This window comes from Catharus ustulatus, chromosome 12 (genome assembly GCF_009819885.2).
Source record: "Catharus ustulatus isolate bCatUst1 chromosome 12, bCatUst1.pri.v2, whole genome shotgun sequence".
Classification (NCBI taxonomy): domain Eukaryota; kingdom Metazoa; phylum Chordata; class Aves; order Passeriformes; family Turdidae; genus Catharus; species Catharus ustulatus.
In genome coordinates this window covers 10,178,515-10,202,608 of record NC_046232.1, presented here as the reverse complement: position 1 = coordinate 10,202,608, position 24,094 = coordinate 10,178,515, and the positions used below count along the sequence as shown (strand labels likewise).

The 24,094-nt window shown below is 38.5% G+C and overlaps 1 long non-coding RNA gene across 1 annotated transcript in view; it reads right to left on the bottom strand.

Moving 5' to 3' along the window:
• Window positions 1–2,950: 2,950 nt before the first annotated feature.
• Window positions 2,951–24,094, bottom strand: part of LOC117001823 — a 100,391-nt gene continuing 79,247 nt past the window's right edge. The window contains exons 2-3 of the long non-coding RNA XR_004419134.1: window positions 22,994–23,074; window positions 2,951–3,075 (exon numbers count right to left, since the gene is read on the bottom strand). This is a non-coding gene — a long non-coding RNA (uncharacterized LOC117001823). The remainder of the gene's footprint in view (window positions 3,076–22,993; window positions 23,075–24,094) is intronic.

Here is a 24,094-nt window from a genome sequence, read left to right as displayed (position 1 = left end):
AGTCTGCAGGGCTCCTTTTCCACTTGCCCCAGCCAGTTAGGAGGTGATCTATAGTGCTATTATCACAGCTAGCGAAACGGGCCAAAAATCTCCGCACAAAAATGAAATTTTGGTAAGGTTCCACAAGAAGGGGGACCAAAAGAGGAATTTAATAAGGAAAGGGCATCCTCTGCACCCTTTCTGAGCTCCCTGTGAGTTGAGTCATATTTAGGGGCTGTATTTCCAACCCTTTTCCTGTTAACACTTAATCTGAGGCATATTCAACTTGAAATACCAGAGACACATTAGAGGGAGGAAACTGAAAAAGCAACAGCTACTGACTAGAGCTGTTTGAAACATTTTCAGCAAAACCTGAAACCCCATGAAATCCACCACGTTTCATATTTCACTGCAACCCGAAACTCAAACCAGATTTGCTGAAAGGTTCTCTGAGGATTGTGGTTCCAGTCACAACTGGCCAATCCATTTATAGTACACAACTTTATTAGACAAACTGAGGGCTGGTACAGCTGGGCTCTGTTTCACAATTCTGAAACCTAAAGGAGAAGGGCAGCTTGTCCTGCACACTGTCCGGTGTGGCCTTGCCAGACTCTGAGCCCAGGGAACAGCCCCACTTCCCTCACACAGACATTCAATGGCAAGACAGGACATATCCCCTCTTTTCCATCTCCTTACGGGATAACCAGACAGTTAAAAGACCTCAGAGATTAGGAGCCAGGGATGCACAGGTGCAAGGAAAGAAGCATCCTTCTTCCCCATCAGGAGAGGACAGATTGCTCCTGCCACACACAGGCCTCAGCAGCCTGGTCTTCAGCCCATTTCTCTTCTTGCAGTTTGTCCAAGATTAGGTTACTGTAATCACCTGAATTAGCTGCTGCATTGAGTGACTTGGCAGATGCAAGCACATAAAGTCTGCCTCTGAAGTCTTACAGACAGTTCTCTGTTGTCATTCATGTTCTGTGTCTGCTCAGCTTCAGACAGTACAAATCAGACTATTTCTGGTTGGTGAGTCACTGGTCACCATTTTTACTGTTTTATATTGCCACTGCTCACACACATAGGTGCTAGTAAACAAAAAAACCCACACATCCAACCTTAAGTACACCCACAAGCCTCAACTGCTCCAAATTTGCACAAAGAGCAAACACACAATCATCCTGTCTGTACACAGATCATGTCACCAGCTTTAGTAGTGTGGATATTTAAAACTACCTTTTCCATTTCCCTTCTTTCTTCTCTCTCTCTGTGTTTTTCCAGGTTTAGTTTGAGTTTAGTTGTGAAGAACTGGATTCATTCATACATCAAAGAGAAATTGAAGGCATGAGAGCCCACATAGACAAAAAACAAAGGCACAGTTTACAAGGCAGGAACTTGCTGAGAGAAGCAGCTGAGTTTTGCAAGGCTCACCCACTGACTGCCTCCTTGGAGGTACATCAAACACTATTACTTGCTCCATCCAGTCAAACATATTTCTTTCAAAGACTCCTAATATAATGGATTATTTGTATTACTGTAGTAATGAAAAGTCCCAGCCCTGACCAGTGCCCTGTACAGAACACCTTCCCCTTTACTGAGTTTTGCTGGAAGAGAACAGTCCAGCTTTATGGGCACAGAGGTCCCTGTGGGCTAATCTAGATCAAATTAGGCTGGAAGGAGCCACTTCCTACCACAGCATCTCAAAACTAGGCATCCATGTTAAGGATGAAACCTTCCCTATTCAAGGGTCTGTACTAAGTCCAGAAAAACAAAGATCTTTTTTATCCAGATGAGTACCTGTCACACTCATTATATACTTAGACTAACATATATTTGGCCATATTTTTGAGGTCCTATTTTCTATTTCTCATTTAAATAACAAATGTTTTATAATAACAATACATTATATATATTTATAATAAATGTTTTCCTTTTTCAGCAGGGTCAAAAGAGACTCTGGCATGGGAAGGCACAGGCAAGCTGGCTGTTTCATACACAGGATTGCACTTTCCAAGCCAAGTGTGGAAAGCCACAGCATATTCAAAACCCATCTTCCCTCCATCTGGCAGAGCAGGAGCTCAGTATCCTTCCTGTCTTCTAGTTTCACCATACACCAGCCTTTGTCCTTTAGCATAACTTATTAATTATTGTTAGAATTTTGCTTTTGTTTGTTTTTGCAATGTTTTTGCTTCTATGCCAGGCTGCATATAACGCATCCAGTACTCTGGAAATACAGCCTGACATAGGGAAATACTAGGGAAATACTTACCCTGACACAGCTGACATAAAAAAAGAGGGCATAAGTATTTTAAATGGCATTATCTTGCAGTTTCCATACACTATGAATATTTTTTCTTCATTCTGGATAAATGTTTTAGCAGTTAAGTGAAAAAACACACAAAAATCTTTACCCTGTTGCTGCACAACTACAGAGTGCCTTGTACTGCAGAAGTACAATGGACTTCCAGTCCTTCAGTCCTTTGCAAAACTTGGAAGAGCGCCTTGTCAGTCAGAAACTTTGGTTAGAAAGGCCAGGTTAGTATCAATATTAACAAAAAGCCCAGCTCTGATCACAACTTGGAGGAAGCAGACTCAAAGAACTGTAAGGATTTTGTTGGTAGTATCAGTGCCATAAATGAGAACAAAGTAGAGGGCACATCCAGTTCTGGATAGCCTTTAGAAATTTGTTGCTAGTGTTTATTATATCAGATATACAACATTGGCTTTCCTATTAGACCTGATTTTCTCCACTCTTGGAAACACAAAACAGTGCTTAAACTCAAATAAATAGTTCCCTTTTAAAATGTGTACACATTAATTTGGCTTACAAGATAATAGCCTTATTCTAAGAAATGCATAATAAAGTCTAGTTGATGATTCCTGAGGAATATGTTGGATGACAGCACAGACCACACCTGTGCCTGGTGACTGTTCACACTGAGAAGGGCATTGCTTACCTATGGCTTCTTTGGGAGAGCTGATTACTGTTTGCAGTGATGGGGATGCTGTGTTGGCTTCACTGTGCCAGGTCAGTGAGCAAGAAGATTTGAGGCTTATGCAGAGCTTGCACTTTCATTGGAAGCAAGATGCAACAAATAGCTATGAGGAGCAAATACAAGGAATGATGAAGAGGAATAAATGTTATATATAGAAAGAAATTGTAAGCTAACAAAATAGTTATTTCACAGTTTAATGATTTTAAAATAATCTGAAAGGTTTTAACAAAAATCTCCACCTTTGATTTTGTCTATCACAGAACCCCTGCTGTCCCTGTGTGTGACTTCCCATGGTATCACAGCAGACATTTCTTTAAGGAGATATTGAGAGAAGAAGAGCTTTTCATATGTTCATTAACTAAGGCACTTGAAAAGTTATAAAATGGAAATAGTGATCACATGAGGATAAAGTACCCTGAGCTAGAACAACTGGTGTAAGGAGAAGAGCAAGGGGGCAACACAGCATTTAGAACCATTCTGCTTTGTGAATAAGGTCCTGTGGCTGGGAGGGAGAGCCCAGCAGAGCCTGATTGACTCTCACTGAGAGGCTGCTGCTGGACACAAAGGAGAGCAGCAGGCAGCAGGAGCAGTGGGACCCCGGGCCAGCACCTCAGCAGCTCCACTTCAGGGACAAACACACTCAGAGAAAGCCAAAAGAGGAAACTATTTTTTATTTCATCAGGAAAAAGTAATTGATATTGTGGAATTGTTAAGGGAAAGCTGAAAAAATCAAATCCCATCAGATCAATATTTCTGTAGATGTCTAAAAATGCAGGAAGTTGGAACAGTTTAGGCCTTCTTTATCCAGTACCACAATGCCAAGAGTCTGACAATTAAGAACCATCTTTTCACTCCTTAGCAATAGAACTGCTCCTGGCCAGAGAGCCTTGGGAAGAGCAGGAACAGAAGTGGGGCTCTCTTGAACCTTTGCCCCTCCATGGCAGAGGACTGTGTAGGAGCCCATGATTCCTCTTCTATCCAAAACACGAGAATCAAATTCTCATTCTCTCTTTTCAAATATACACCCAAATCTTGCTCTGTATGTATATCTAAAACTACATAGGTAATCTCAGTTATTGTATTATATTTTACTAATCAGAGATGGATATTCAAAATTCTCATTGCATCAGGAGTTCTACTTCCTCAAATCATTTCTTCTAAGATCTTTCACAAATTTGTACACTAAAGCCCATGCTTTCTATAGCACTTGAAATAAACCCTGTGTAAATATGTTTTTCTTAAGAACAAATTAATGCTTTCTATTATGGGAAGAAAATAAAAAGACACCAAATTGTTTGAATCTCCTCAGTGAATACAGCATATACTGAGCATATGTGGAGTTATGCATTGACTCTCCTCCCTCCTCTTGACTAAAAAATCTGGCCATAAATATCTCAGTTATCCAAGACATATATATACACACACACACATATATATGTGTAGGTATTACAATCCATGTTGAGCAAAGTTGCATTTGTAACACTTACCATGGCTAATAAACATTTAAATTATTGATTTCAGCTGAAAAATTCCTGAGGTTGAGCATAAACAAAAGAAATAAGTATCTGTCTGAATGTTTTTATTCAAGTGTAGAGGTGAAGCTATAGATCCAAGAGATGGAAAAAGCAATTTGCTATTCTCACTCATATTTAGAACCCTGTTAGTGGATTTGTGGAAAAAAAAAGTCATATACTTCAAAAAAACTGGTCATGAATTAATGTTTATAGATTTTATTGCTTTTTCCACCTCTCTCTATTTTTATTCTTTATTCTTCTTAATAGTCTCAAAAAACCCTAGAATTATACTTTTTCTATTAAACAAACATCGATCCCTTGCTTTTTCCCTTGTTTTGTTCCCCCCTCGCCTTTTGTTTCAAATGGATGTGACATTATCTCAGATATTTTTGTGTTTATCATCAACAACTTCATTTCACATGGGTCTGATACAGAGTCCATAATAATCATCATCATCATACTGCTGTATATTACAAAAGACTTCATATTTTTCATTGCATAAGACTTCCTTTCCTATTGATTCGGGTCTAGACTTGAAAAGCACAGCCTGCTGTCCATCATGGGCCCAACCTGCTCACTGGGAAGTATCAGGGAGGAGGCAGAGCTGGTGATCTGCTCACTATCCCCAGCACAGATGACCTTTCCCTGTGTGCAGGCCTGTGGGGCTGCTAAGAACATTCCCAGAGAGCAGACAAACACACATTGATGGCTCTGAAAGCCTGGCCAAATGTACTGTCACCAACAGATAGGGACACATAAAACTTCCAGTTGTTCTGCTTCTGGAGGGTCTGGATCACACTGGATTCATGCAACACAGTTCACTTTATTTAGTCATCGTGTTTGGGTTTTGCATTTGGCAAAGAGCTTGCTCTGAAACTCAGTCAGAACAGCAAGGCACTGGCCCCAGCCAGAAGGGTACAGCTCTTCTCAAATGCACCAGCATCAACATTGGCACAGCTGTGTGGGGCATATCTACTCACTTCAGGAACCAATAGGAAACCTGATGTGGGATGCCCCCAGATAGCCATATTCTAACAGTTTAGGTTGTACTGACACATCTTTTCTTATATGAGAATCAGATTAGGGTAACTGAGTCTGCCTATGAAACAACTGTATGATGTTCCTGGGCTTTTGATATTTTTATGATATTCAGCCAGGTATGATGATCTACATGACCAGAGAGCACACTAGTTAGACAAAAACTTCAGGATTAGCACCGTAAAAGTTCTTTTCCTCTTTTAATTGTATTTTCACTAAAAAGAAATTTCTATCCCATTGAAATATTTTGCATTACATTTTTCCTAGTGAGAGAGGACAAGTTTAATTCACAATTGTCCTGGTCACAAAAGTGCTGGTGTAACAGGATGGAAGGACTGGAGAATCAGACCTCAGAATGTTTCTCTTCCACTCCTTTTTCTGCACCATTATTTTGAACTTATTTTGTGACAAGACAAGGACAACAATGCCCCTGGATTCACACTGATAAAACTTCACTGACTTCAGCAGTTAATGCTGGTTTTGCTGTTATTAAGTGCCCCAAGGGTGATATAAAGTCCACACCTAACATCTGAAACACATTCCAAGATCAACAATAGCAGTCACCAGATAATTTTCTTCTCTGCTGAAGGTTGCTCTAAACTTTAAATGCTTCTCTTCACCTCATGTTATACACATTACAAATGACTGTTCAGTTGCACTTATAAGCTTAAATCCATATACTCCAACTTTGTACCCAGAAGGCAATTTACAGATTATAAAAGGCAGATCCCTCTTTTGCAGCACATCTGCTCATTTTACCATTCAGTCTGAGAGAAGGAGAAACAACTGGGAGTTGGAAGATCCTGGTGCCAGGAGAGAGGGGCAATCAGTGAAAGGAAAAGGTGGATCTTTAAAAGAAATCCTTTTAAAAACAACTGAAGGCAAGCTGATAGGAAAGTCAGATATGGTGGCCAATTCAATGGCTGGGGAGAGACACAGCCCCATTGCCCAGGCAGCACAAACCAGCACATCTCCTGCTCTTACTCACCCAGTGAGCAAACCAGGAGTGTCAGTGCTGAGCTGCTGTGCATGCAGCCACAACAAACCCTGGAGTTTCCCCAGCACTTAGGCTGGGCGCTTCCTGCGCTTGTTTGTTGATGCAGCCCTCCCACAGGGCTGTCCCAAGAACAGGTCATGCCCTGGGGCAGAGGCGGCTTCTGCAACACCCAGGCACCACCCGGCTCTTGCTAAGCATCCCCTGAGCCTTGCAGAGTCCCGCATGCACAGCTCTGCTGGGCTGGGCTGCTCTGCCTCCAACAGGGAGTAAAAGGTGCAAGTACAGCATCCTGATCATAAGCTATTGCACGAAGTCATGATTTTTAAAAATAAAAGTACATTGAGAACTTATGGACACGTGTGACAGATAATTACTTACCTATGTCCCTTGCCTAAAAGAAGTATCTTTGTGTGTTTTCTCTAGTGAAATATTTGTCATTCCATGTCATAATCTCACTTCATACATGCTCACAGTAATTAGATCAGACTATGAGCACAAGACTATAAGGAACTAGACAATCTTTCGTTGAAGCAAATCACAAACTATTCTTATTTCTCTTAGAATTTTTCTTCCATTTAAATAAATACTTTTATTATTGAACTTCCTGCTTTGACAGAATTTTACTAAAAGAAATTGATTTTACTAGCTCACTGAAGGATATTCTGCTGAAAGATAAAGCATCATACCTAATTTTTGGTCTTGATTTTTGTTAAGAATATTTTTTAAAATTAAATAAGCCATTGACTAAAATATCCAGTATCACAAATGCTATTGCTTTAAAAGACTATAATCTTTGTAATCAGATTTCAATGTACTAGAAATTCTATACAAAATTTTAAAAAAACCCCTTACTTTTAAGATATTCTTTCAGGAAAATTTAATTTTAACAACTAAACACAACAATATGTTAGATTACATTTTGAGCAGAATGTTTACCTTTCACTGAGTTTCTCTGCCAGCTGTGTCAGCATTGGCTGTATAAAAAATATTAAAGGGAGCTGTTTATTTTTTTTTTAATTGCCACGATCATGCCAAAAAACACAATGTGTGGGCTGGAGGCAGAGTGCTGGGAGCAATATTATTCATGCTAAAAACAGTTGCCTGATTTGCTTTCTTTGAAAATTAGGATACTATAAATAGGAGCCCAGTGGGATTTGTCGATTGCAAGTTATGTTTTAAAAGCTGCTAGGATGAAACTTTTGAAAGGCTTACAAAAGATAGAACAACTCTTGCTTGTCATTTACCTTTGGCCTGCATTAGACCTTTTTTTTTGGAGAGTGATGTATTTAATATGGAGGTACCTCCTGTTTCTATGCATATGTCAAAATACATGATTTTTAAAAGAAAATTTCTATAAAGATTTATTTCCTTTCTAGATGTCTTTCTATAAACCAGGTATCTTAACTCACTGTTCTGTTAATCATCATTAAAAATGTTGTATTGCCAAACTCATATTAACTCTTTGTTGCTTGCTTTGCAAAAATCCTTCCCCACAAATCAGAACTTATGATACAAAAATTCATCACAAAAAAGTTGTGTCAAGCCTCTGTCCCACAACAGTACCACAGCTGTCCTTCCCTTTATTTATTCATACTTTAGCACCTTGGTGCCTCTCCTTTCTTGCTTGCTTTACAACCAAAGGCAAGCTTCCATTAAAAAAAGCCAAACCACCAAACACGACCAAAAATCCAAGGAAGCAGCAAAGCCCCAAAACACATAAAGCCCTAACATGAATAACAAAACAAGAAAAAACTATTGCAGAGATTTTATCAAGCACTTTCTTTTCCATGAGAAATTATACATGACATTCACTGTTAGCTGGCATTTTGACCTGCATTTGGAATGGAAGCAATGGGAGCTATTGGGATATATCAACATTTTAACAGCAAATAGAGGGAAAGGAAGAAAAGATGAGCAGAGGGCCAACAAAGCAATGACACAGATTGTGAGACCTACTTAAATTCCTAGCTTTGCCCACTGAATTCTGTTGAATATAAAGAAACATTTTTTTCCAAACATTCACTGTTTCTCTTTCAGAGAAAGAATTTTTACACAAGCATTTTCATAGTGCACTGCTTACATAAACCAAACATCTTTGAAAGGGGTGTAGGATTTTGCTGTGCATCTTAAAGCATGAAGCAAATGGCTTAATGGCATTTTCCTGAAGGCACAACCTCTCCTTGGGAACGTGGACCCGCTCAGAGGAGTTTGAGCTGAAGCACTTGAGAGTGCTCAGAAGCTGACAAGCCAGGTTCCATGCCTGTCTGCGAGTCTTTTTGCAACTCCTCTGTTCTCTGCGTGTGACCTTTGAGTTTTCTTAACTCCACAGCCTCTGACTTGCTACATCTCGACTGTAGCACTCAAATTTCAGAAGAGAACAGCAGAAAATAGGGAAAGAGGGCAAGGTGGGAAAGAGGGATGTGGTAACAAAGAGAGGAACACTGTGTTTAACACTGTTCCAACAAACTTTTAACTAGTGCCATATTTTCCTTTGGAAGCTAAGTACTTCATGGCGTGTATCACACTGCCATCCTTACCTAAAGACATTTTTTGTCCTTATCTAAAGCTTTTCTTAGTAGAACTGTACCTGAGTCAGAAACAAAGAGCTCAGTCTAACTTTAAAAAAAATATTTAGCATTAAGAGGTGATAATTATCCTCTGTCCACCAGAAAAATTCAATCAAAGTACGGAAGCCTGGGTTTATCCTATACAAACCATGGAGAAACAATTAAGAGTGTGACAAAAAGCCATCGTATTTCTCAGGAGAGCTGACCCTGTTCCAAGGATAAAATGATAACCAGTGTCCTGAGTCCAGCTCGGTGACCTTCTGGAGCTGGAACTTTCAATTATGTCAAATTAGCCGTGTCACATGAGCTGGCTTTGTGAGTGAGGCTGGATCAATGCAGTGCATTTCACTGATGATGACAATGATCTAATCAATCTCAGCCACTCAATGGACAGCAACGAGGTTGTGAAGTAAGCAGAGAAAAAGAATGCTGGGATCTGTCATTGTCAGGGTTACCTAGAGGCTCCCCATTTGTGCTTTTCCTTTAAATGCTAATTTTAAACGATGAAAAAATAACACTAAGTAGCAATTTCCTAGAAGGGGTTTTGTCACATCTATTCAGACTTACATTCTGCTTGCCAAATTGCAACCTGATGTTCAATAATGCTGTTTTTGACACTTCTCTGTAATAAAAGTGAAGATCCTTCTTTGCTCAAGGATGTCTATGACACTTTTGACACTTCTCTCCCAGAATTGCAGGCAGCCCAGATGTTCTTTGCATTAAGAAGAGTGTTGCTACAGCTGCCATGGCATGTCAGAAGATATTGGGCTCTAGGCAAAAGCAGCAAAGGGCATCCTTCCTCTTTTTAAGTGAGGAGTAATTTTTGGAGAGTAAAACCTTTTGATTGAAAATTAAAGCCTCAGAGGGACTTTGTAGGCAAGAGACATATTGCATTTTCTCTGCTCATGTTTCAAGGTAACTCAGAACCATTACAGAGCAGCTGTTTCCACTTCTGTTCAGAAAAATATTCCTTACCTATCAATGCCAGCATGGCATTACTGTATCTGCTGGACATCTGGATGTTATGATACAGGCAAAACAAAAAATAACAGTAAGAGGTCCTGGTGATAGACTCAAGCCTTGATTTCTGGGAACTCACAAGGGTGCAAGACTCCTGGATTGTTTAGGCTTCCCAAGACTTGAATCCAGACATTCACATTCACAAGTGTCTCCTTCCACAGGAGTGACAGGTGAAGAAACCTTGGCTACAAGAATTCTCTGCACCCCAGGATTCTCTGCAGCTGGACTAAAGTATGGGTTTGAAGATCACATCATGTTCCTGGAAAAAGAAGTGTCCCTGGGTAAAACTGAGCATTTTTTAGCATCATCCTCCTAATGTCTGTCCTTGTACTGTCCCCAAAACAGCTGCTAGCTGGACCAAGTAATTGACTGGACTGTGTTTCTCCTCTATTTGAGAAATACATAGGTTCTGCTCTTTAACACAGGCCACACAAGCAGTGGTTCTGTGCACAACAAAGCGATCTAGGATGCAGGGCTCCATGGGTAGCTCCCTCAGAAGAAACACTCCTTAAACTTAAACTAAAGCCCCAGGGCTCACACAAGGCACCACTCCTGTCTGTGGGTGGGCTGATGAGTCAGGGTGTTTTCCTTCATCCTGCTGCTCTTCAGCTCCATCTCCTGGAGTCACCCACGGCGCTGGGAGAGTCACCTTCCCACACCATGTACTGCCCTCACAGCAGAAACAGGTTAGCACAGTCTGACTAATAAGTTTTCTCTGAGAGGGAAAAAAAAAAAAAGGGTGATGGAAATAAAATTTCTAATTTGGAAATTTCAGTGCAGGGATCTATTTTTGAGTAATTGCAACAGAAGTTTCTCTGCTGGAAGGATTTTTTTGTTTGTTTCTTACCGAAATCTGTGTGATTAATACAAATTTTGAAAGTCTTAAAACAGCTCAGAGAGCTGTTATTTATAATCTTTTATAGACACTCCAAAAGCTTAAGGTAGACTCACCATCTCCCTTATAATAACATTAAATGGAATTATCTTTTTTTTAAGAGTCACTGTTAAGTCTTTCCTGTCATTTCCAGGGAGCCAATAAGTGGCACAGAAATTTCTTAAACAACATCTTAGTGGGATTACTCCTCGCCTGACTTTCCTCTGTGCTGCATGGTGAGCTGCCATGTGCAAGCTCTGTAAGGTTTGGTGCTGCTATAGTCACAGCAGGAACAGCAGCAGCCAAAGCAAGTAGTGGGGAAAATTAATATTTCAGGGTGCTGGCAAATTAGAGTTCCTGTAGAATAGAGCAGTTCCTGTAAGACTTGTGGCATCCATACTGTGATTTTTGTGCTGCACTGCCAAACCAGTTGTATCAAGGAGCCATCAGCCTACCCAATGAAAGGCAATGAACACCAGCATGAGGTGTGTACCCTACCAGCAGGTCCTAAACCATACCTGAGATCCTAAACCATACCTGAGATCCCACCAGGCACTCCAGCCCTCCTGCTCAGCCAGGTGTTAAGGAAGACAGGAGCACTACCTAATCCCTTATTCGAAATCCAGAGCAGCACTGGCCTGCAGTTGATCCTGCTGAGCTGCAGGGCCTGAGCAGCTGGAATTTTCAGTCAGGTTTTTGGGGTAGAGTGCTACAGACCCACCCAGGATGATGCTACTTTAGCAAGAGTTGTGTCCTAGTTTGGATCCATGTTGTGGGCTCCTTCTGCAGACATTTTCCCTGGTGTGGGTGTCACTTTCACACTCAAATGCCACTGGACACAGAGTTATGGCAGTGATTACTATGGAAAATAAGAAACACAAGGACAAATCATTTTAACTGAAGCGTCAGCAATGGAAAATGGCACTCATCCTTAAATGTCATAGTGCCTCCCAGTTGGGCCTGGGCTCTGTGAAATGGGGAAAGGACTCCAGAATTGCAGAGATCCATTATCCTCAATGGTTCAGGAGGACAAGCTCATTAGGAGCTACAGCTTCATTAGGTACCAAGGGTTGCCCTGTTGTCAGGCTATGATCTATTTCTTATCTAGGATTGTGCCACAGATTTTCTCTCCCACAACCCAACCACAATTGACTACCACACCTCGCTGCTTTTGGTGATGGAGCGTAGATCTTGCTTTAAGAATTATAAGCTAGAGTTTCAGTAATACCACAGGAAAATCTGCTGAACATTACTCAGTATAACCCTGTGCAGCTTTGCCCTTACTTCTCTCTAGCATGGGAAGGGATCACTTGCCAAATGGCTGCAAATAGCAGCTCCCATCACAGGGCTAATCTCTGCTCAGGGATTACCCACACCTGAGTGCACAGTAACAACAAAAACACTGAACCACACCGCTGCCATATATATTTACCTTTTAAGACATGCTACATATACTTACCATTTAAGGGATGCCCACATTTACAATGTAAATCAAGAAGTAAAATGAAACTACAAACACCAATTCAAAATACCATTTTAAAAAGTCACTGTTCTGGGCATGCTGGAGGCTACAGGGAAAATGCAGGACACTACTTTTTTCTATAGAAATCCTTTTTCCTTTTAAAATTTGTTTTTCAAAGGCTACATGAATTTTATCTCTCATTATAATGTTATATAGTATTTATAAAGAATTGAAAGAGTGAGAAAACAACAATTTCTATGTTATTTCTTAGGCTTCCAAAAGAAGTGCTCAGATATAATTGCTTAAAGCAAACTTCAAAAGATTCAATACACAAGAAGCTGCAGCAAATACATGGCTTTTTCTATTTTAATTATCTATTTCTTCTAATAGGTTTTACAAGACATATATGAATAGAGATCAGAGGGAGAGACAGATTTGATATTTTACCTATAGTATTCTGAAAATGGGATATTAATTATAGAAATGGCAGAAGCTTGCATGGTGGTTTTTTTGTACAAGAGAACTCCCCCAGTGTTTATCTTTTCTGAGTTCAATGATTAACTCCACTTAACACCCAATCCTTGTGTGTCTGTTGACAAAAATCTCTGCAATATAAAAGATTTAATAGCAATACTTGGCTTAAATATTTTGGCAAAATGAATTGAATATCATATCAAACACAGTTGAAAGGCAAACCTCCCAGCCAATAGAACAGTTTGATCAAACTCCAGATGCCAGTGTCCTTTTGTTGTGGCAGAATAAAAACTACTTCAATCTTACAGAATTTCTTTAGTCAAGGTGAAAGAGCTTTAGATATTGTTATTTGTCTACTTTGCAGAGTTGTTGTACATATGGCAAAACTCTCTGCTTCCTTGCTCAAAACTATAAAATATATTGCTGTCCTGTTTTGCAAAATTTAAAGCTGTTCTGATGAATACACAACTTTCATTTAGTTTTAAAAAAAACCCTTTCATGCTTCATTTATTTAGAAGCTCTTTGCCTTATCACTGCTCTAGCTATTTAAAGCACTGTTTTTCTGTTTATCAAAAGCCAACTTTCTTCTTTCTCCTTTACATTTTTAAAGAAAAAAAATTAAAAAGCAACTGTCATTATTCTCATAACACATACCAAATTGATTTGAAAACATTAGATTTGCCAAATTTCTCCTGTTTGTTGAACTGGAATCTAAATATTGCTCCTTTAGTCAGGTAAGTAGAGGCTTATTTGTTCAAGAGACAATTTTTGGAGGATTTTTGTAATGAGCATAGTGAGAGCAAAATTTGAACTTGTGTTTTTTGTGGGTTTTTTTGTGGTTTTTGGGTTTTTTTTGAACGTCAATTTTCAGTCAATTTTTGGGTCTATAATTGAACATGAGGCTAATTATCAGTTTTCCTTTGATGTGTGGCTCTCACTGCAGAGGCTGTAATGTGTGCCCAGCACCACTCCAGGTAGGAGAGGGGAGAGAATGACCATCCTTCACTGGCCTCCAGCAGGGGGCAAAGCCCTGGGGCTGTTCAGGGAGGCTCCTCCATGCATGTCCACCAGCATGGCCAGAGGGAACCTGCAGAAATGGGGAATTCCCTCACTCAGAAGGAGCTTTTGGCCCCTGTTTGTTACAAGAGGTGGAAGTCCAGTTGGAAATGCATCCCATAAAATGGAAATATGATCTCAGCAAAACTCCCCACTTTCACTCCTTTTAAAATTCTCAAGACCTGCAGCTTTTGTGCTGGGCTGTTACATGATTCAGCAGGTATTTGAAGGAAATTTTGAAGGAAAACTCCTCTGGAATTTTTTATGTTGTGAGGATGGCTGATGTAGGGAGCCTCACATCTGTCTGGTTATTTACCCCATGCCAAAACTGCAGCCCTGCTGTGCCTGAGCCCTCCTGCAGCGAGGGCAGAGTCCCAAAGTGCAGTGACCAAACACTGGGACTGACCGACCAGGTGAACAGTCCCCACTGAAGTAAAGGGACACAGAATTGAGTCAGAGGTAATAGAAATTTTTAGTTCTCCAAGGATCCTACAGAGAACCCTGTCCTTTTGGAGTTAATTTTAGTAAGTCTGGTTTTTTTTTTTTGGTTTTTTTTTTTTTTTTTTTTTTTTTTTTTTTTTTTTTTTAGCTGAGCTAACAACACAGAGGTAACAAATTCTACCAATAAACACATCTGTGCTACCAGAGCACCAAAAGCATCACACACCTCCCCTGAAATGTTACCTTGTCAACGAGCTGGAACTACATCTGTTCACTGCTCCCCTCCTTTCACACTCATTTCAATCCTGGGCTCTTGTCACTCCACCAACTACAGGCAAAAATATCAGGTAATTCCTAAGCAATTTCCTTCGTGCACACACGAGCCCATCATCTCTTCCAGCCACAGGGTATCATGTACATATTGTCTCTTGTTCATTCCACCACAATTCACACAATTCTGAAGTTTAAAATTATTCCTAATTAGTACATACTAATAAGAAAACAAAAGAAAACTCAAAATAAAGTTACAAGCATGCAATTAAATTTAGAAAACAGACCAGAGGGTATAAATGCTTAATCCTTTATAGACACAGTGGTGTAGATGTGAAGTTGACTTCTGACATGGGTGGAATACTTCCAAATTTATACTGGCAGAAAGAAGACAACCTAGCCAGCAGTTCCTAAAATAAATAATTGAAATAATAACTCTTGAAATACATATTTGTAACATAGATAAAAATATCACCATGTTGAAAGATCTCCAGACAAACCAGGCAGGATTATACTGCAGATAGAAATGATACTCTAATGAAAATATAGACATGAGTTTAGTTTAGGTGAGAAATAAGTTTCTCAAATATCAAACATTCTTTTCTCTGCAAGAAATATCTCTGTATTTACAGTACCTGCACTGGTCAATGTGACATCTAATTTTTATACTGATATAAAAAAACTGGGATGATAGAATTGGTTATGAAATTGTTTCCTACCAGAGGTATCCTATTCCACTAAAAAAGGTTTCCTTTACTATTTGAATTCTGTTTTAGGTAACTCTTGTTTAATTTTATTGTTTATATTAAGTTGCAGACTTGCACTAATATGAACTGGTATTTTGACAAGAGCTGTAATATTCTGCCCTTTAGTTATCATAAAATCCTGCATTCTGCACATATCCTCAGCTAATGTGAATTATTTGTTAGCTGTTAGGTAGATTTATGCCTTTCATCTTAGCCTGAACTTCCCTCAAGAGCATTCAGATAAATTATTTTGAAGGCATTCAGGAGCTAAGCATCCAATTGTGCTATGTTAATATTACACGATATCTCTGTACATGCATCAAAGGACTGTGCTGTAGTTTACTCAAGATTTTGCTTTATTATATAAATATGAGTCTTCATGCCAATGCACGAGTTGCTTTTTCTCCACAGTGTTGAAGGTTTTTCTGAAATCCCATTGATGCCATAATTGAGGTTGAGCATGTGCCTAAGAGCTGCCTGAGATGGGTCCCTATTCCCCAACGTGCTGTTTGGCTCTGGTAGCTGATGGAAGATTGCCTTGCTCTTTGCTCATTAATATAAATACATCTCACCCTCTCTTTGCACGAGCTGTGTGCCACAAAGTCAGGTTTATCATTCTGTTATTTATAGTCATGCACATTTTAGGAATATTCCACACACCTATTTGTGGAATTACACCTAAAAATGTAGCAATTCACTTTTCAAATATTTGGGGGGAAATGGAGACTTCTAACTTTAAAGTGCACATCAGTGAACACAACAGGGCTAAATTAAGATTAAGCACTGAATTCAACTCCGCCTTTTCTGTCTTTGAGCTCAATTGTGCCACCTAAATATTGGGTTAACACAGTACACACATAGAGTATTTGTTACAAGGTTTGTGAATAAGTGATTCTCATCTCCTTTGTAAGGAAAATTGACTCCATTACAGGAGAGGAGAGACATCAAGCTAACATTACATGAAGTCATAATCCTCCATTGAGACACTGCACAATGACATTGTTAACATTAGTATGCAATATTTATTATAAATAAAAGAGGCTATTGAGGCTTTCAACCCATAATCAGCTCTGTGTGGATGACTTCACTGTAGGAACACAGTAGAGTTATAATGAAGATAAAAGATTTATTTATACCTAAACATGTTCTCATTAGTAATTCTGCACTAGCATGTAACAGATACAATTGAAGGACCAGTAGGGTTTTTGTGGTTTTTTTTCATTTGTTTCTTTGGGGTATTTTGTTTGTTTGTTTGTTTTAAATTACTACTTACTGTTTGCACTTTGACTATGAACGTTTGCTAAGAAAGAAAATAAAGAAACTAATTAATGAATTGATTGTACTGTGTACTATTAATTCTCATGAATGAAGAATGATTCCATTTTTATAGAATACAGTATCATCCCATCACTCCATGACATGGAAATCTAATTAGCTCAGACCTTGGTAAAAAGGGAGAATTGTTTCTGAAGAGCTCCTACCTGCACATGTAACACAGTCACAAAGCACCAGTGTCATGTAAAATGCTTACTGACCTGCCTTTATATGATCCTCTTTTCCAAACATCCTATTTTATATTTCTTTTACCAGGAAAGGACTAACCCTCGCTCCCTGGAAGGCACCCAAACAGCTGCCTACAGACCCTCCCAGGATCTCTTACAGAGTTTGGGCTGTATCTCAGTCTGCTTGGAGGAAATGGAACTCAACTCCATGCCAAATCCTCTGCACGACCTCACTTTGTCTCACTACAAATTTCTCCCTCCTCCCTGGGGCCTGGGTTTACTTTCAGACCACAGTTTCACATTTATCTTTGCCAGGTGAAACTTAGAAAAAATAAGGCAATGGTTCAAATACATGTGCATACTTCAGTGGTTTGAAAACCACTGGTTTTGTTCAAAACCAAATCTTCTTTTCTGGCTGATTTGTCGCCTTTAATTACATTTTGATGTTCTCAAACAGTTCTATTGGTAAAATCTCTATTGGTAAAATCTTTAAGACATTTGGGGATATTTCACTACTTACAAGAAGTGTTAGTATGTTTATATATAATTTGGTGAACATTCTCTGTCTAACAAGAATCCACACCATATCCACTACTTAACAGAATCACCAGGAATAAATGTTCCAGTTGTGCATTATTTTTTATCTTGGAAGAATGAAGTTCATCAGGTATTAATTTCTCATCTTGGGAAATACACTGACATGGTTCATCTCTTTCTAAAACTGTGCTTAAGTTGATTATATGTAAGCTAACTGATAAGAAAATCTTATTCATATTGAAAAACAAACAATTTAATTTAGAACCACTCAGCTCAGGAGGGAAAGTTCTTAACAGCAATTACTCAGAGATCTGAAGAATTCTACTCCACCTTCACATCTAGATAAAACATTTACTTTTTCTGTTAATTTCAGCTGTTCATTTTCAGCAAAATAAAATATCAAACTTCTTTTTCTTGAAAAAAATCAACTCCTTGAGAAATACTTTTTCCTTAGCATTCTGTGCTCTTAGTCTTCTCCTCTTATTCAGTCTTTGCATAAAATTTTATTTATTCTACTGAAAGTGGGATTTTAAAAAATAAAAAAGCTTGAATTTTGAAAACCAAGACACTATTCCTAGTCAGATCTGCTTGAAGGAAGTAGCTGCAAAAACTTAACACAGCTGATAGAAGTTTCCTTTTCATATGCTCTTTCTCTCACCATGCTTCCAAACCCACAGGCTCCATTTAAACAGATATAATGCTGAGAGCAAGCAAGTTCTAGTTACCATGTAAAGGAGCAAAAAATAGAGAGACTGTGTGAGCTTCATATCATAAATACAGTGTCCTGTTTAGATCTTACTACTCTAGGGCTTTTTGCCTCAATAGTGACAAAGTGCCTGAAGTGAACAGAAAGATCGGTTTCATAATTTAGATTAAATTCTTCCCATTAAAAAAATTAAATATTTGCATATATGTAGTATTACACAAGTGCACAGTGCAGATTTTCAGACTATCCATTTGGGATATAGATTATGAGCTCCTGCACATTAAGTGAAATATTTAGAAAGTATTTCCAAATTTACAATTTCAATTATTTTGTGTTAATGATGCACAACAAGAACCAGGCTTGGAAGGTCCCTACTACCTCTGCTATCAATCCAGCTCTCAACTCTTTAATCTCTGAGGGTCTAGGCCAGGTCCTATTAAATGCAGTGAAAACATTTGCCTTACTTCACCAGAAACCAGATCCACAAAGATCTTAAATTCACTTATTGAACTAATATTATTTTCTTCTGATTCATGCATTTTTCAGGCATAAAAATAACCCAGTTTTGTTTCTTTAATGGGTTTTTCACAGCAATCTGGGTGGCTGATGCATCTGCAATCTGACAGAACAGATATCTCTTTTTGCAGAGAGTGTATATAAGTTTCCCCATCTATCTCAGAAAAAGTCTTACAAAGCTATTCAGAACTCAGTACACGTTCTTTCCTTTTCACAATTCATTTTCCTTTTTTTTTTTTTTTTTTTTTTTGACAACCTAGGCAATAATTCACAGCTCACTGGGTCTCCTAAATAACCCCCTTTATATTTACATGGTAGGCATTCCCCCCATTACCCTGCGGGATCCAGCCGTATTGGCAGGCAGTCATTAGGAATTCTTAAGACCATGGAGGTTTAACATCCCCTTCTCCAGTGTCTTTGAAAACAGCCTGGATGGTTACAATCTCAGCAAATACACAGAAAATTTCCACAATTTAACAATAACATAAAATGTGTCATTTTGTAATTTCTAAGTGGTTCCTTCTTTGGGTCCCATCCAGACTCACACATGAAGCCTTTCAAGCTCAGAAGTATTTCACCCAATGGAGGACTGTTATGTTTCTTTCTTTTGCTAGAAAAACGAGTAAATCACACCTGTTATTGATGAAGGGAGAAAAGTCCTTTTAGGAAACACAGATGAATTAATATAAAGGTAGTAGAATGCATTATGAGAAAGATGCTTAAATCTAACACTTACAGAGATGAGATTTTTCACTAGAAGGTCATTTTTTCACCAGAAAGAGATGATCTGAGTACAAAAGAAGAGCCAGATTTCCAGGGTTTATGGTCTTGCTCTGACTGAGAGGTTCCCTGCAACTGCCTTCCCCCAGTGCCTATGGAAAATCATCAGACACAGCTCTAGAGACTCACCACTGACATCTCCCAGCTGGTCACTCTGCTTCCCTTCCCTAACACACTACAGCAACAACAACACCTCCTCAAACCCTTCAGCCAGAGCCAAGTACTATTATGGGGGCTTGGAGGAATATGAAAGGAGAAACTAGAGAAGTTGATTCATATTAGCACTGCTGCTGCTTGGTTCTGGGAGTGCCACTTGTTCTGAAGAAATCTCCAAACAAACCTGGAGTAGCACATTGCCAATCACACCCCCAGCAGTTTGCATCCCATGAGCCTTGCACTGACACAAATGTTCAAAACTGGATTTATTGACTGCATGGATAAATATTTCAAATTATTGTATCAAGAGGCTTAAACCAGAAGAAAATCTCAAGGAAAGTGATTTCACTGCGAAGGAAAAAAAAGAAGAATACAACCACCCTTTTTTTACAATTGGACTATTCTCCTTTTAGTGTTATCTGAAAGTTTAATTGGGGTATCCGTTTCTTTGATGAGAAGCAGAGCCTTCATGATACAATGCCGTGTATGTGTCACATACAGAGTTATTAGATATGTCCAGATTTAAGGAGTGGATTCTGGGTAATTCTTAAAATTAGAGCCATTCACACTGATCCAGAAGCCATGACAGAATATGAAAACTATGCAGTGACAGTTAAATCTGCAATTTCTTTGCTCTTGTAAGTGCAATGAGTAAATCTTCAAAAATTAGTAAATCTTAAGACCAACAGGCACTCCAGTATATGGTTCCCATGCTTACAAAGTCCAAATAACATGCTCCAAACAATTTATCACTGCAGCTGTAATGAAAGAAAAGGGTCCAACCACCTCCTCAAATTGTTTGGAATTTCCTTTAATCAAAGTGAGTAGTTCTTGCATTTTTTCTTATGTAATCCTGTAGCTTCTGAAGACTTCTCTTTTACTTTTGAAAGATATGTAAAATTCAATATCCCTTTATTATTTTAAATATGTTGGTAATGCTTTTTAAAAAGCTGATTATTTGTTTAAAGTTCAAATAATAAAAGTAATACTCTATTGAAAGAAGGCCTGGGTGCAGAGGGGTATTTTTGGATGCTAATTGGTCATGTTTACCAGCCACACATGCTAAAAACAGTCAAAAGTGTTCAGAAATGCCTCTCTAAGTAATAAATCTTTTACAGGTAAAATTATGTGAGAGGAGGAATAGAAAAATCATATTCAACATCTGGAGTCAGATGAGTTTACTGAAGTAAAATTGCAAAATTAAATTTAGATGAACTTAATTAAAAAAGGGATCCAATTTAATATGGACATTCATCAACTTCTCATTGAAAATCTTTCTTGCCTCAAGAAAATATAATAAAGTATGAACACAAAACCCATATAAAGGCTGAAATGAAGTGTGAAGGGATGGTCAAATAAAGAAAGGCAGGAAGAAGGAACACTCTTTTTTCCTCATTTAACAGACGTCCATATACACACTTTCCTTTAATTGCACAGAATATTGAACTATTTTTAAACTCCATAACAGTTCAACAAGTGAGCTGGTCATCTGTGTGCCCTGAAGGTCATTGCTCCTTCTGAAGCATATGCTGTGTATTTACTGATAACATGAATATGGAAGTTCCTCTTTCTAGTCCATTAAATTTTTCTCCTAGATCCTAAAGGACTTTTTGTAAGTCAGTTATAGTTTGTATTTACCTGAGTGACTCTTGCTGAGGTGCGTGGGAGTTTTGTCACAGGGCTGGGCCTCAGATGACTTATGATGGATTTTCATTTGCCTCAGCTAAGAGACAACAAATGCAGCTCTCTTATTTTCCTTTGCTAGGTCATTACTGTCTTGCTTTTTTTCAGAAAAAAAAGATCTAATAGTTTAGTCCAGTCACTTCTGGCTTTCATGAATTCTGTCTGCCAGAACAGCATTGACTTTCAACTCACTAAGTCAAAGTGCTTATAGATTTAGTAATGTCAAAAAACAATTTGAAAAGTTAAGAATAGTGTTGTTAGGATCATATGATTTCCTCACAAAACTGCCTTGATAATTTGTTGTTCTGCACACTGGTTATGTGATCAAGTAACATGATATGAATGCTGCATTCTTTTATTTCTAATAAAGAACATTGCTAGAACAGTATGCTCTGAGGGAGATACTGTCCTTTATTAGAATCACATTCCCACATTATAAAAGTCACCCAGCAATAATGAAATGTAATCTGTCTTGAGGATTCATGATAACACAGCACAATGCTCATTTTTTTGTATGAATAGAGCATGACTGAACAGGAATGCTATTGTTGTTGAATTCATCTTTAAACTGAAGCAGTAATTTTATTGAAGTATTTGGTTAATGATAATAAATTGCTAGAGGAATGTTTCCATGTCAGAAAAGTTCTTGCTTTTGCAGTGTAATCGAATTCAAAAAAATACATACTTCAGTATCCTGTAACTGTAAGGACTTGGAAGTGATGGTTCTTAACCTCTGTACTGCAGTGCTTTAAAAGCAGCATGAGCACAACTGGCCAGGGTGAGTCCAAGGGCTGGCCCAGCCCTGCCTGCAGCAGTGGCCCTTGGTCCCTGCTGTGTGCACGAGTGTCACATGGAGCAGGGTGACTTCCCATGCCTCCTACCTGCCCAGGGCCCAAAACACTCCACCAGGTACTTGGCATAATGGAGAATCATTTTGACCAACAATATTATCACAAATAATATAATATAAAATTAGGCCTTTCTTCCTGAAAAAGCTGAGCACTTAGGCACCAACACAAGTTCCAGTTAAAGAACTACTCTGCTCTACCCAGCTACTGCAGAAGGTCTATTCCAAATGACACAGAAGTACAGCAGGATTCAGCTACCCTCTCTTCCCTTTCTTTTACAAAAGCTGGGAAATCATCTCTGCAGCAGGACTTCTGTGCTTCAAGATGCATAGATTACGTCTCCCTACAAGTTTCTCCACAGCAGTATTTGAAAATCTGACTCAAGGTTTGATGAATCAGACTAATTACAATAGAGAGAGCATTAGAAGAGAAAAGTAATTTGTAATTTTACAAATTATTGCTTTGTTTTCAGAAAGAAGAAGCCACTGGATTTCCTTTTGGTTCATTTTACTTTCACTTTGGAGTCTGCCCAATGGTTACATTCTCTAAAATGTACAATGTCAAACCTTCTGAGAGCAGTTACATTAGTAGAGAGGACAATAAAAAAAGCCCTTTTGATTTTAGTCTGACTAAAATTGCTCAGAACTTGTGTCCTGAGCTCCTGAGCTCCTGAGCTCAATCTCTCACAGATCAATACATGTTCTTATTATCTCTCTATCGTTGTATTGGTCAAGGGGAAGTGCTTAATTTTTCACACAGATTCCATTTTAGTGTTAACATAACAGACACCACTAATATTCTAACATGGTTTACTATGGCATCTTTAGAACTTACCACTGAGACAGAATGTGAAGATCCTTAAATTGCTGGCATCAGTGTTCCTGTAAACTCTGGCACAATTTCAGATGGGTTATCCTGCCAAAAGTCAGAGGAAAATACTCATCAGACAGATGATTATTTTTAATCACACTTAGCCAGTACCCATGAAAGCCTTATTTTATAAATGCCTACTGCAGGTTTAATGATAAGACCACTACAATAGCTCTGAATGCAACACACCTGCACATTGACTTTTCAAGTGCCTGTGAACCTCAGCACTGATTCTCAGAGGGTACTTTCTGGAGAAAAACTGTCCTTTCATGAAAGCAATCCAACAGATTTTACCAGAAAAAAATAACAGTGTATTGCAGTATTAATTTTAATAAATTTCAATAGCAGGATACCTCCTGGAAAAAAGCAAGCAAACAAAAATGCACAAAATTGGCCAACCCTAAATTAACGAAGCGTACAACTCACACGCAGTTCATTTTCCTTTCAGATCAAAGGGGTTTTGAAGTTCAAATAAATTTGCCTCCTAATAGTTTTAGTACAGGACTATCTCTCTTAACATCTGAAAAATAACATTCAGAGTTGGCATTTAACAGTTTATTTGTATTGCAGCACTTCAGGAACAAGAAAACTTGTAATTTCTACCATATGTGGAAGGTTTCTTTCATTAAAGTATTTCTGTTTCTTGACAAAAAAAATGACTAAGAAAAACTCCAGCAAAAGGATTATTTAAAAAAATAAATACATGTATAACATAATTATTTTTGCATAAATTTGCATATGTTATTGTAATACAGACATGTACACGTATACATTTGTTGCATTAATGTTGGCATGATTATGTTATGCACTGCTTAAATTACTTCTCTTTAGGAGAACACAAAATCTATCTTGAAGTGAGAGCAAAGAAGAAATGGGATTGATGACAAGAAATACATAGGCAGGTGGAGCAGTGTTCTTGGGTCAGAGCAGTTTTATGATCTCGTAGCACTCAAGCTGTCTCTACAATGACAGAGCAAATTCAGAACAATAAAACCTGTAAGGAGTCATCATGAAGGCCTAGATGAATGCAGAGGGTCTCCACATCTCTCCTTTCCTCTTTGACTC